Here is a 14,825-nt window from a genome sequence, read left to right as displayed (position 1 = left end):
ACTATCATTCAAATATGACGGTGGGATTAAACAATTCCCAGACAAACAAAAGCTGAGGGAATTTGCTTTCCACAAACCACCTCTACAGAACATCTTACAGGGACTGCTCTAGATGGGAGCACTCCTAGAAAGAGCACAGCACAAAACACCCAACATATGAAGAATCGAGGAGGAGGAACAAGAAGGGAGAGAAGAAAAGAATCTCCAGACAGTGTATATAACAGCTCAATAAGCGAGCTAAGTTAGGCAGTAAGATACTAAAGAGGCTAACCTTGAACCTTTGGTAACCACGAATTTAAAGCCTGCAATGGCAATAAGTACATATCTTTCAATAGTCACCCTAAATGTTAATGGGTTGAATGCACCAATCAAAAGACACAGAGTAATAGAATGGATAAAAAAGCAAGACCCATCTATATGCTGCTTACAAGAAACTCACCTCAAACCCAAAGACATGTACAGACTAAAAGTCAAGGGATGGAAAAACATATTTCAAGCAAACAACAGTGAGAAGAAAGCAGGGGTTGCAGTACTAATATCAGACAAAACAGACTTCAAAACAAAGAAAGTAACAAGAGATAAAGAAGGACACTACATAATGATAAAGGGCTCAGTCAAACAAGAGGATATAACCATTCTAAATATATATGCACCCAACACAGGAGCACCAGCATATGTGAAACAAATACTAACAGAACTAAAGGGGGATATAGACTGCAATGCATTCATTCTAGGAGACTTCAACACACCACTCACCCCAAAGGATAGATCCACTGGGCAGAAAATAAGTAAGGACACGGAAGCACTGAACAACACAGTAGAGCAGATGGACCTAATAGACATCTATAGAACTCTACATTCAAAAGCAGCGGGATATACATTCTTCTCAAGTGCACATGGAACATTCTCCAGAATAGACCACATACTAGGCCACAAAAAGAGCCTCAGAAAATTCCAAAAGATTGAAATCCTACCAACCAACTTTTCAGACCACAAAGGCATAAAACTAGAAATAAACTGTACAAAGAAAGCAAAGAGGCTCACAAACACATGGAGGCTTAACAACACGCTCCTAAATAATCAATGGATCAATGACCAAATCAAAATGGAGATCCAGCAATATATGGAAACAAATGACAACAACAACACTAAGCCCCAACTTCTGTGGGACACAGCAAAAGCAGTCTTAAGAGGAAAGTATATAGCAATCCAAGCATATTTAAAAAAGGAAGAGCAATCCCAAATGAATGGTCTAATGTCACAATTATCGAAATTGGAAAAAGAAGAACAGATGAGGCCTAAGGTCAGCAGAAGGAGGGACATAATAAAGATCAGAGAAGAAATAAATAAAATTGAGAAGAATAAAACAATAGCAAAAATCAATGAAACCAAGAGCTGGTTCTTCGAGAAAATAAACAAAATAGATAAGCCTCTAGCCAGACTTATTAAGAAGAAAAGAGAGTCAACACAAATCAACAGTATCAGAAACGAGAAAGGAAAAATCATGACGGACCCCACGGAAATGCAAAGAATTATTGGAGAATACTATGAAAACCTATATGCTAACAAGCTGGGAAACCTAGGAGAAATGGACAACTTCCTAGAAAAATATAACCTTCCAAGATTGACCCAGGAAGAAACAGAAAATCTAAACAGACCAATTAACAGCAACGAAATTGAAGCGGTAATCCAAAAACTACCAAAGAACAAAACCCCCGGGCCAGATGGATTTACCTCGGAATTTTATCAGACATACAGGGAAGACATAATACCCATTCTCCTTAAAGTTTACCAAAAAATAGAGGAGGAGGGGATACTCCCAAACTCATTCTATGAAGCTAACATCACCCTAATACCAAAACCAGGCAAAGACCCCACCAAAAATGAAAACTACAGACCAATATCCCTGATGAATGTAGATGCAAAAATACTCAACAAAATATTAGCAAACCGAATTCAAAAATACATCAAAAGGATCATACACCATGACCAAGTGGGATTCATCCCAGGGATGCAAGGATGGTACAACATTCGAAAGTCCATCAACATCATCCACCACATCAACAAAAAGAAAGACAAAAACCACATGATCACCTCCATAGATGCTGAAAAAGCATTTGACAAAGTTCAACATCCATTCATGTTAAAAACTCTCAGCAAAATGGGAATAGAGGGCAAGTACATCAACATAATAAAGGCCATCTATGATAAACCCACAGCCAACATTATATTGAACAGCGAGAAGCTGAAAGCATTTCCTCTGAGATCGGGAACTAGACAGGGATGCCCACTCTCTCCACTGTTATTTAACATAGTACTGGAGGTCCTAGCCACGGCAATCAGACAAAACAAAGAAATACAAGGAATCCAGATTGGTAAAGAAGAAGTTAAACTGTCACTATTTGCAGATGACATGATACTGTACATAAAAAACCCTAAAGACTCCACCCCAAAACTACTAGAACTGATATCAGAATATAGCAAAGTTGCAGGATACAAAATCAACACACAGAAATCTGTGGCTTTCCTATATACTAACAATGAACCAAGAGAAAGAGAAATCATGAAAAACACCTCCATTCACAATTGCATCAAAAAAAATAAAATACCTAGGAATAAACCTAACCAAAGAAGTGAAAGACTTATACTCTGAAAACTACAAGTCACTCTTAAGAGAAATTAAAGGGGACACTAACAGATGGAAACTCATCCCATGCTCGTGGCTAGGAAGAATTAATATCGTCAAAATGGCCATCCTGCCCAAAGCAATATACAGATTTGATGCAATCCCTATGAAACTACCAGCAACATTCTTCAATGAACTGGAACAAATAATTCAAAAATTCATATGGAAACACCAAAGACCCCGAATAGCCAAAGCAATCCTGAGAAAGAAGAATAAAGTAGGGGGGATCTCACTCCCCAATTTCAAGCTCTACGATAAAGCCATAGTAATCAAGACAATTTGGTACTGGCACAAGAGCAGAGCCACAGACCAATGGAACAGACTAGAGAATCCAGACATTAACCCAGACATATATGGTCAATTAGTATTTGATAAAGGAGCCATGGACATACAATGGCAAAATGACAGTCTCTTCAACAGGTGGTGCTGGCAAAACTGGACAGCTACATGTAGGAGAATGAAACTGGACCATTGTCTAACCCCATATACAAAAGTAAACTCAAAATGGATCAAAGACCTGAATGTAAGCCATGAAACCATTAAACTCTTGGAAGAAAACATAGGCAAAAACCTCTTAGACATAAACATGAGTGACCTCTTCTTGAACATATCTCCCCGGGCAAGGAAAACAACAGCAAAAATGAGTAAGTGGGACTATATTAAGCTGAAAAGCTTCTGTACAGCAAAAGACACCATCAATAGAACAAGAAGGATCCCTACAGTATGGGAGAATATATTTGAAAATGACACATCCGATAAAGGCTTGACATCCAGAATATATAAGGAGCTCACACGCCTCAACAAACAAAAAACAAATAACCCAATTAAAAAATGGTCAGAGGAACTGAACAGACAGTTCTCCAAAAAAGAAATACAGATGGCCAACAGACACATGAAAAGATGCTCCACATCGCTAATTATCAGAGAAATGCAAATTAAAACTACAATGAGTTATCACCTCACACCAGTAAGGATGGCTGCCATCCAAAAGACAAACAACAACAAATGTTGGCGAGGCTGTGGAGAAAGGGGAACCCTCCTACACTGCTGGTGGGAATGTAAGTTAGTTCAACCATTGTGGAAAGCAGTATGGAGGTACATCATACTGTATTTACCAGCCATCTCCAGTGAAAGAGACTTACCATTTGACCCGGAATTCCACTCCTAGGAATTTACCCTAAGAACGCAGCAATCAAGTTTGAGAAAGACAGATGCACCCCTATGTTTATTGCAGCACTATTTACAATAGCCAAGAATTGGAAGCAACCTAAATGTCCATCAATAGATGAATGGATAAAGAAGATGTGGTACATATACACAATGGAATACGACTCAGCCATAAGAAAAGGGCAAATCCAATCATTTGCAGCAACATGGATGGAGCTGGAGGGTATTATGCTCAGTGAAACAAGCCAAGCGGAGAAAGAGAAATACCAAATGATTTCACTTATCTGTGGAATATAAGAACAAAGGAAAAACTGAAGGAACAAAACAGCACCAGAATCACAGAACTCAACAATGGACTAAAAGGTACCAAAGGGCAAGGGACTGGGAAGGATGGGTAGGTAGGGAGGGTTAAGGAGGGGAGAAGTAGGGGGGTATTAAGATTAACATGCATGGGGGGGTAGGAGAAAAGGGAGGGCTGTACAACACAGAGAAGGCAAGTAGTGATTCTACAACATTTTGCTATGCTGATGGACAGTGACTGTAAAGGGGTTTATAGGGGAGACCTGGTATAGGGGAGAGCCTAGTAAACATAATATTTGTCATGTAAGTGTAGATTAGTGATACCAAAAACAAAGCAAAAAAAAAAAGGGCAGTTCCTGTGTGGTAACCTCCAACAATTTCTACACAAGGGTTTAAAGGGCATATAAATGTGTAGGCAAAGGGTCTGTTTGTGTTTATACAGAGGATCAAAGCCTAATTGGGCTACCCCGAAAATGAACTAAGATATGATATGAAAAAGAACTGCCAACATCAGCACTCTCTGGAAGACTCATGCCAGAAGATGATCATCAAAAAACCCCAACAAAGATCCACGCACTGCTACAGCTGTAGATGCACTCATCCCACCAGCTCCTGGACTTGCCATGGGAATGAGGAACGAGATATCTAAGCTGGCCTGTGCATACTGTAAAACAACAAATTTGACTGGATCTATACTGTTGGAACTCAACCAAGAATTTGGAGAAGTGCAAATTGTAGCGCTCCAAACTCTTACAACTACAGACTATTTACTGTTAAAAGAACATATGGCATGTGAACAGTCCCCAGGAATGGGTTGTTTTAATTTGTCTGATTTCTCTCAGACTGTTCAAGTTCAGTTGGACAATATCCACCATATCATAGATAAGTTTTCACAAATGCCTAAGGTGCCTAACTGGTTTTCTTGGTTTCACTGGAGATGGCTGGTAATTACAGATATGCTTTGGTTATGTAACTATACTCCTATTATGTTAATGTGTGTGCGCAATTTAAGTAGTAGCTTAAAACCTATATATGCTGAAGTTACTCTACAAGAAGATTTGTCAAAGAAATAATCAATCTTCCCATGTTTTCTTCCGCCTGCTACTTCTATAGCTTTTCTTCTTCCTTCCTAATTACAACCCTTAAATAGAATTCGTGCCTCATATCAAATTTACCGAGTATCATAACTCCTCCAAGTGGTAAAGATACCTCAAGACAAATGCTGGGCATAGAAGCCACAGGGCATAAATATGCAAAGAAGTAAAAAGCTAACCTTTTCAAACAATAAGGCTTCCCTCTCACTTACCAACTTCACATTTCCCTGTATGGCCCCGGAAGATGACTGGTTAGCCAGAGACGGGTAAGATTCCTCAAGGGAGGAACAACCTAAGACAGGCACAGTCGCAGGGGGGCCATCAGGTGAGAAATTGGGGATCAACAGAGGTGAGGCTTAGAACCTCACCCCCCCTGTTCTGAGAGAAATCTTCTGCACACGTGGATGTTTTATTGCCCTGGTCTAGCTTGGATTAATACATAGTCTACAGGCACACACCTGATCATCTACATTTGCTCTCTTACAACACTAAACTATGTTTTCTACCTTTATCTTGTATCTACCTACCACTTCAGCATTTTATTAAAAATAATAATAATAAAGAGAGAAATGTGGTATCCACATATAAATCAAGTATAAAAACCAAATGAGTATTCATATTTGAACTGACTGTTTAGAGTTCATAATGCATGAGCAAAACTGAAAGTTTCTGTGATGACTGCCCTTGTACTGTTCACTATGTAACTTATTCATTAGGTAAGAATTTGTTCTACATGTAAGAACTTGTTTGTTATGCCTCAGAAGATTGGAGACTGACGAAAATTAGGCTTGGGGTGGATTAATGATTGTGCATTGAGCACTGACTCCCCTATACAGAATTTTATTGTCGTTAACAACCATTTGATCAATAAATATGAGAGATGCCCTCACAAAAAAAAAAAAAAAAAGGACAGACTTCCAATGGTAAAATAAATAAGTAACCGGGATGTAATGTATAGCATAAGGAATATAGTCAAGATATTGTAACAGCTTGGTAGGGTGATAGCTGGAACCTAGAATTATGTATATAAATGTTCTACCACTGTGTTGTACACTTGAAACTAATGTAATGTAATACTGTGCGTCAACTACTCTTCAATAAAAAATAATTATTTAAAAAAAAAAAAAGAATATCAAAGGGACTTTTCAACTGTGCTCAAATTTATCAGGTTTAAAGAATATGGAGGGTCTACTTCTTAGAGAAAATATTGCATCTATAATAATATAGTATAGTAAAACAGCAATAATGGAAATATTTGTGTGCTCATATTTATAACAGTTTACCATTTCAAAAGTGCATTAACATATTTTATCTTATTTAATAACCTAACACAGAGGATGATGTATCCCAACTTTCATTTTATTTGTTTCTTATCCACTGACAAAGGTGGCCTTCCAGTTGGGAGGAGATTAACAAGCAAGGTTAAAAGATGTGAAGCCCAAGATAAATGAAGAAATAAACAGGTGGCTTGTAGACACATCAAAATATGTCAATCTCCAAGACTAAAACAATAAAAGTTCATGGTTCTCAAATAATTCAGTGCTATTGTAGTTAATTATTGATTAAAAATTATTTAGGCGCATGAAACGTAACCAAAGGCCAGAGATTGACGTTTCCTTTTTCATAAAGGTAAAGGGTAGATGTGTATGACCAAAAACAGGTCAATTTGACATGCTTACCAGAAAAGTTCTCCAACAAATAATTAAATATCTGGATTGTAAGTGTTTAGAAAACAGCGGTTGCTGGAAATGAAGAAGGCTTCCACAAAGAATACCAATAGCAAACTAAAACTCATATCCATTTTGGTTAGCACTATTAGTATGGTAGATACTAGTAACATAGTGTTTCTTGATTTCAACATGAGATGGCAGGGCTTCAGCTGACCAGGAACTTAATGTGTGCCAAGAATGTGATGTGACTCCTAAAAAAGTGAATTTGCACTCTAAGGCTGTATCAATAGAACCATTGTACATAAGGTACACTTGGTGTTAATGTTCTCTGCAGCCAAAATGATAAAAGATTTCATGTACCCGTGACACACACAGCCTTTATCTGGAGGAGGACTAAAGTTTAAAGAGGGTTACCTGATTCATATTTTTGGCACATATTATGTTTCAGGTACAAGTAACTGTTTTATTTATGGAATTCTTCATCCATTTCAAATTTGTGTTTTAAGTTCATAATCTATTAGGGAAAAGTTGATCTTACTTCTGGGATATTAACTTTTGAAGACAATTCAGATGTATATTGGACCATTAAACTTTCAACTAAATCTTGAAATCTACTATGAGTTTATCCAGCAAGCCACATAGTGCTAGTCGTCAATTTATAGGTATTCATGCATGAAACATTCTTTTTCAGATTAATAAGCCCCAAATCTTTTTGGTCAAATAGAATGAATTATATGAATAAAATGACTTCTAAACTCCTATTGCTGAAAATGATTTTCTCACTTCCAATAAGAGAGTATTAGGATCACGTTAAGTAGCTAAATCAGACATCCTAGCCAACAGGAACACTAACTAACTTAACTGCATCTTCTTTTTTGTTGTTGTTGTGAGATTGCTCACTTTATTAATAGACTCCACTTTACTTATCAAAATTTTATGAGCTAACTGGAATTTCTTGGCAGGATTACGGGGAAAGTGGATTTGAAGTCACTTACTTTTTTTTGGTATAATTAATCTACAATTACATGAGCAACATTATGGTTACTAGACTCACCCATCAACAAGTCCTCCCCACATACCCCATTGCAGTCACTGTCCATCAGCATAGTAAGATGCGATAGAATCACTACTTGTCTTCTCTGTGCTATACAGACTTCCCCGTGCCCCCCCAAACATTATGTGTGCTAATCAAAATGCCCCCTTTTCCCACTTGTCCCTCCCTTCCCACCCATCCTCCCAGTCCCTTTCACTTTGGGAACTGTTAGTCCATTCTTGGGTTCTGTTAGTCCGCTGCTGTTTTGTTTCATCAGTTTTTTCTTTGTTCTTATAATCCACAGATGAGTGAAATCATTTGATACTTGTCTTTCTCCTCCTGGCTTATTTCACAGAGCATAATACCCTCTAGCTCCATCCATGTTGTTGCAAGTTGTAGGATTTGTTTTCTTCTTATGGCTGAATAATATTCCATTGTGTATATGTACCAACTCTTCATCCATTCATCTACTGATGGACACTTAGGTTGCTTCCATTTCTTGGCTATTGCTGCGATAAACATAGGGATGCATCTGCTTTTTCAAACTGGGCTGCTGCATTCTTAGGGTAAATTCTTAGGAGTGGAATTCCAGGGTCAAATGGTATTTCTATTTTGAGGTTTTTGAGGAACCTCCAAACTGCTTTCCACAATGATTGAACTAATTTACATTCTCACCAGCAGTGTAGGAGGGTTCCCCTTTCTCCACATCCTCGCCAACATTTGTTGTTTTTCTTTTGGATGGTGGCCATCCTAACTGCTGAGAGGTGATATCTCATAGTGGTTTTAATTTGCATTGCTCTGATGATTAGTGATGTGGGGAATCTTTTCATGTGCCTCTTAGCCATCTGAATTTCTTCTTGGGAGAAGTGTCTGTTTAGATACTGTGCCCATTTTTAATTGGATTATTTGCTTTTTGTTTGTTGAAGTGCGTGACCTCTTTATATATTTTGGATGTCAACCGTTTATCAGATATGTCATTTATGAATATATTCTCCCATACGGTAGGGTGCCTTTTTGTTCTATTGTTGGTGTCCTTTGTTGTACAGAAGCTTTTCAGCTAGATATAGTCCCACTTGTTCATTTTTGCTTGTGTTTCCCTTGCCTGGGGAGATATGTTCATGAAGAAGTCGCTCATGTTTATGCCCAAGAGATTTTTGCCTATGTTTTTTTCTAAGAGTTTTATGGTTTCATGACATACATTCAGGTCTTTCATCCATTTTTAGTTTACTTTTGTGTTTGGGGTTAGACAATAATCCAGTTTCATTCTCTTACATGTAGCTGTCCAGTTTTGCCAACACCAACTGTTGAAGAGGCTGCCATTTCCCCATTGTATATCCATGGCTCCTTTATCATATATTAATTGACCATATAAGTTCGGGTTAATATCTGGACTCTCTATTCTGTTCCACTGGTCTGTGGATCTGTTCTTGTGCCAGTACCAAATTGTCTTGATTACTGTGGCTTTGTAGTAGAGCTTGAAGTTGGGAAGTGAGATCCCCCTGCTTTATTCTTCCTTCTCAGGATTGCTTTGGCTATGCTGGGTCTTTTGTGGTTCCATATGAATTTTAGAACTGTTTGTTCCAGTTCATTGAAGAAATCTGTTGGTATTTTGATAGGAATTGCATTGAATCTGTAGATTGCTTTAGGCAGGATGGCCATTTTGACAGTATTAATTCTTCCTAGACAAGAGTATGGGATGAGTTTCCATTTTTTAGTGTCCTCCTTAATTTCTCCTAAGAGTGTCTTGTAGTTTTCAGGGTATAGGTCTTTCGCTACTATGGTTAGGTTTATTCCTAGGTATTTTATTCCTTTTGATGCAATTGTGAATGGAATTGTTTTCTTGATTTCTCTTTCTGCTAGCTCATCATTAGTGTATAGGAAAGGAACAGATTTCTGTGTATTAATTTTGTGTCCTGCAACTTTGCTGAATTCAGATATCAGTTCTCGTTGTTTTGGAGTGGAGTTTTTGGGGTTTTTTATGTCATCTGCAAATAGGGACAGTTTGACTTCTTCTTTACCAATCTGGATGCCTTGTATTTCACTGTTTTGTCTGATTGCTGTGGCTAGGTCCTCCAGTACTATATTGAATATCAGTGGGGAGAGTGGGCATTCCTGTCTTGCTCTCGATCTTAGGTGAAAAGCTTTCAGCTTCTCACTGTTAAGTATGATGTTGGCTGTGGGTTTGTCATATATGGCCTTTATTATGTTGAGGTTCTTGCCCTCTATACCCATTTTGTTGAGAGTTTTTATCATGAATGGATGTTGAATTTTGTTGAATGCTTTTTCCATATCTATGGAGATGATCATGTGGTTTTTGTCCTTCTTTTCATTGATGTGGTGGATGATGTTGATGGATTTCAAATGTTGTACCATCCTTGCATCCCTCAGATGAATCCCAGTTGATCATGGTGTATGATACTCATGACGTATTTTTGAATTTGGTTTGCTAATATTTTGTTGAGTATTTTTGCATCTATGTTCATCAGGGATATTGGTCTGTAATTTTCTTTTCTTGTGGTGTCCTTTGCCTGGTTTTGGTATTAGAGTGATTCTGGTTTCATAGAATGAGTTTGGAAGTGCTCCCTCGTCTTGTATTTTTTTGAAAACTTTAAGGAGAATGGGTATTATGTCTTCTCTGTATGTCTGATAAAACTCAGCGCTGAATCCATCTGGCCTGGGGGTTTGTTCCTGGTTACTTTTTTGATTACCGATTCAATTTTGTTGCTGGTAATTGGTCTGTTGATATTTTCTGTTTCTTCCTTGGTCAGTTTTGGCAGGTTGTATTTTTCTAGGAAGTTGTCCATTTCTTCTAGTTTATCCAGCTTGTTAGCATATAGATTTTCATAGTATTCTCTAACAATTCTTTATATTTCTTTGGTGTCCATCATGATTTTTCCCTTCTCATTTCTGATTCTGTTTATGTGAGTAGATTCTCTTTTTGTCTTAACAAGTCTGGCTACAGGTTCATTTATTTTATTTACTTTCTCAAAATACCAGCTTTTTGTTTCATTGATTTTTTTTCTATTGTTTTATTCTTTTCAATTTTATTTATTTCTTTGCTGATCTTTATTATGTCCCTCCTTCTGCTGACTTTGGGCCTCATTTGTTCCTATTTTTCCAGTTTCAATGAACTGTGACTTTACACTATTCATTTGGGATTGTTCTTCCTTCTTTAAATAGGTCTGGATTGCTATATACTTTCCTCTTAGAACTGCCTTTGCTGCATCCCACAGAAGTTGGGCCTTTTGCTGTTGTTGTCTTTGGTCTCAATATATTGCTTGATCTCTGCTTTAATTTGGTCATTGATCCATTGATTATTTAGGAGCATGTTGTTAAGCCTCCATGTGTTTGTGAGCCTTTTTGTTTTCTTTGTACAATTTATTTCTAGTTTTATACCTTTGTGATATGAGAAGTTGCTTGGTAGAATTTCAATCTTTTTGAATTTACTGAGGCTCTTTCTGTGGCCTAGTATGTGGTCTATTCTGGAAAATGTTCCATGTGCACTTGAGAGGAATGTGTATCCTGCTGCTGCTTGTAGGTATATACTTATGTAGGTGTCTGTTAGGTCCATCTATTCTACTGTGCTGTTCAGTGCCTCTGTGTCCTTACTTATTTTCTGTCTGGTGGATCTGTCGTTTGGAGGGAGTGGTGTGTTGAAGTTTCCTAAAATGAATGCATTGCATTCTATTTCCTCCTTTAATTCTGTTAGCATTTGTTTCACATATGTCAGTGCTCCTGCATTGGGTACATATATATTTATAATGGTTATATCCTCTTGTTGGACTGACCCCTTTATCATTATGCAATGTCCTTCTTTATCTATTGTTACTTTCTTTGTTTTGAAGTCTATTTTGTCTGATACAAGTACTGCAACACCTGCTTTTTTCTCCCTATTGTTTGCATGAAATATTTTTCCCATCCTTTCACTTTTAGTCTGTGTATGTCTTTGGGTTTGAGGTGAGTCTCTTGTAAGCAGCATATCGATGGTTCTTGCTTTTTTATCCATTCTATTATCCTGTGTCTTTTGATTGGTGCATTCAGTCCATTTACATTTAGGGTGATTATTGATAGATATGTGCTTATTGCTATCGTAGGCTTTGGATTCGTGGTAAAGGTTCAAGGGTAGCTTCTTTACTATCTAACTGTGTAACTTAACTCTCTTATTAAGCTATTATAAACACAGTCTGATGATTCTTTGTTTCTCTCCCTTCTTATTCTTCCTCCTCCATTCTTTATATGTTAGGTGTTTTATTCTGTACTCTTTTGTGTTTCCTTTGACTGCTTTTCTGGACAGTTCATTTTATTTTTTGCCTTCAGTTAGCATTTGGTTGGTCTGCTTTCTTTGGTGTGATTTTATTTTCTCTGGTGACATCTATTTAGCCTTAGGAATGCTTCCATCTAGAGCATTCCCTTTAAAATACCCTGTAGAGGTGGTTTGTGGGTGGCAAATTTCCTCAACTTTTGCTTATCTGGAAATTGTTTAATCCCTCCTTTAAATTTAAATGGTAATATTGCTGGATACAGTATTCTTGGTTCAAGGCCCTTCTGCTTCACTGCATTAAATACATCATTCCATTCTCTTCTGTGCTGGATATTTTCTGTTGAGAAGTCTGATGATAGCCTGATGGGTGTTCCTTTGTTCCTTTGTAGGTGATCTTTTTTGTCTCTCTGGCTGCCTTTAATACTCTGACCTTGTCTTTGATCTTTGCCATTTTAATTATTATATGTCTTGTTGTTGTCCTCCTTGGGTCACTTGTGTTGGAGGATCTGTGGGCTTGCATGGTCTGAGAGACTGTTTCCTTCTCCAGCTTGGGGACGTTTTCAGCAATTATTTCTTCAAAGACACTTTCTATCCCTTTTTCTCTCTCTTCTTCTTCTGGTACCCCTATAATGTGAATATTGTTCTGTTTGGATTGGTCACACAGTTCTCTTAATATTCTTTCATTCCTAGAGATCCTTTTATCTCTGTCTGCCCCAGCTTCTCTGTATTCTTGTTCTCTGATTTCTATTCCAATAACAGTCTCTTGCACCTCATCCAGTCTGCTCTTAAGATCTCCTATTGTTTGTTTCATTTCCGTTATCTCCCTCCAGACTTCATCCCTTAGCTCTTGCATATTTCTCTGCTGGTCCACCAGCATTGTTATCACTTTTATTTTGAATTCTTTTTCTGGAAGATTGGTTATATTTATCTCACCAGGCCCTCTCTCTGGGATTGTCTAAGTGATTTTTGAGTGGACCAGATTCTTCTGCCTTTTCATGGTGATAGAAATGGTCACAGGCAGATGGCATGTGTGTCAGCTGGGAGAACAACATCCCTTCCTGTTTGTTGGTCACCTTGCCCTTCTCCACTTCCTGTGCCATCTGCCCGCACACTGGGAGCAATCTCTGGGGTAATCTGAGCTACCATGGGCGAGGTGACCCTCGGGATAGCCTAGGGCACTGCGGGGATTCGCAGACATGCCGGGTGTGTTTTCCTGCAAGAACAGTGCCCCTTCATGCCTTCCAGACCTTGCTCTGGCTTCCACTGCCTGTGCCATCTACCCACACACCGGGAGCCCTCTCTGGGATAATCCCCTGAGCTGCCATGGGCAGGGTGGCCCTTGGGATAACCTAGCACACTGCGGGGGTTAACAGATGCACCAGGTGTGTTCTCCTGAAAGAATGGCACCCCTTCGTGCCTTCTGGACCTTGCTCTGGCTTCCTCTGTCTTTCTTTTTTAGCTGTGTGGTGGGAGGAGACTCTGTGTGGTTGCTGTGGGTGGGGCTGTGCTCAGGCTGCTCCACAGCTGTGGTGGGTCAGCCATTTTGCTTGCAGCACTGGCCAGGGGGAATGAATGGCAGGCTGCTTATTGCTGTGAGGGGCTTCGGGGCTGCTTTACCCCCCAGGGGTTTAGGGGGCCTGAAGTTCTTCAAGATTCCTAGCCTGCTAGGCTGAGTGTGTTGGGATAGTTTGTCCAGGTGTTGAGCCCTTGTCCCTTTAAGACTTTTAAAAAACTCCCGCTTTTCTTTAGTCCCAGGGTAGCTGGCTGTGGGGACCTGCTCACAGTCTCTGTCTCGGATTTTACTTTTCTGTTTCTCTAAAATCCAGTACACCATGCAATGTGTGTCTGTCCTCCCAGTGCAGATTACTAGGGCTGGTTATTTAGCAGTCCTGTGCTTCCACTCCCTTCCCACTCTGATTCTTTTTCTCTCACTGGTGAGCTGGGCTGGGGGGAGCGCTCAGGTTCCACTGGGTCACAGCTTTGTATCTTACCCTTTTCATGAGATGCTGAATTCTTGCAGATGTACATGTAGCCTGGCTGGTGTACTGTATCTTCTGGTCTCTCTTTTAGGAATAGTTGTGTTTTCAAAAATATATATGGTTTTGGGAGGAGATTTTCACTGCCCTACTCATGCTGCCATCTTGAGCCTGACTTAACTGCATATTCATTTGCAAGCTACGACCTTATGATGCTCATATGCAACCAAAGATTTTTGGTATTTGTTTTTAAGGTTTGCCCCTCACATAATTTGAAATCCAAATCAAGTCTTACATCAGCTTCCCTAAGTTTTTTAAAACTTGGCTGTGCTCCAATATAGTATGAAACTCCTTTGGATGCACCCTCCAGAGTGGCACCTCGTTTTAACAGGATGAGTAGGACTATGTAGTGGAAAAGAGCTGAAATATATACCATCTACCAAGTAAAACACCAAAAGTTAATGTTATTTTTTAAATCATGGTTTATAATTATATACAAACAAGGTTATTAGCCAGTTGAGATTGGTAAAATAAAGTATGAAAGGTTTTATAGGGGTGTCAGTATTTCTGGTGTGGTAATACCAATACCAAAGTGGGCATTATTTCCTCTTTCTGTGCTCACCCTCTCAAATGATCCA

The sequence above is a fragment of the Manis pentadactyla genome, chromosome X (genome assembly GCF_030020395.1).
Source record: "Manis pentadactyla isolate mManPen7 chromosome X, mManPen7.hap1, whole genome shotgun sequence".
Classification (NCBI taxonomy): domain Eukaryota; kingdom Metazoa; phylum Chordata; class Mammalia; order Pholidota; family Manidae; genus Manis; species Manis pentadactyla.
This window is presented reverse-complemented; position numbering follows the sequence as displayed.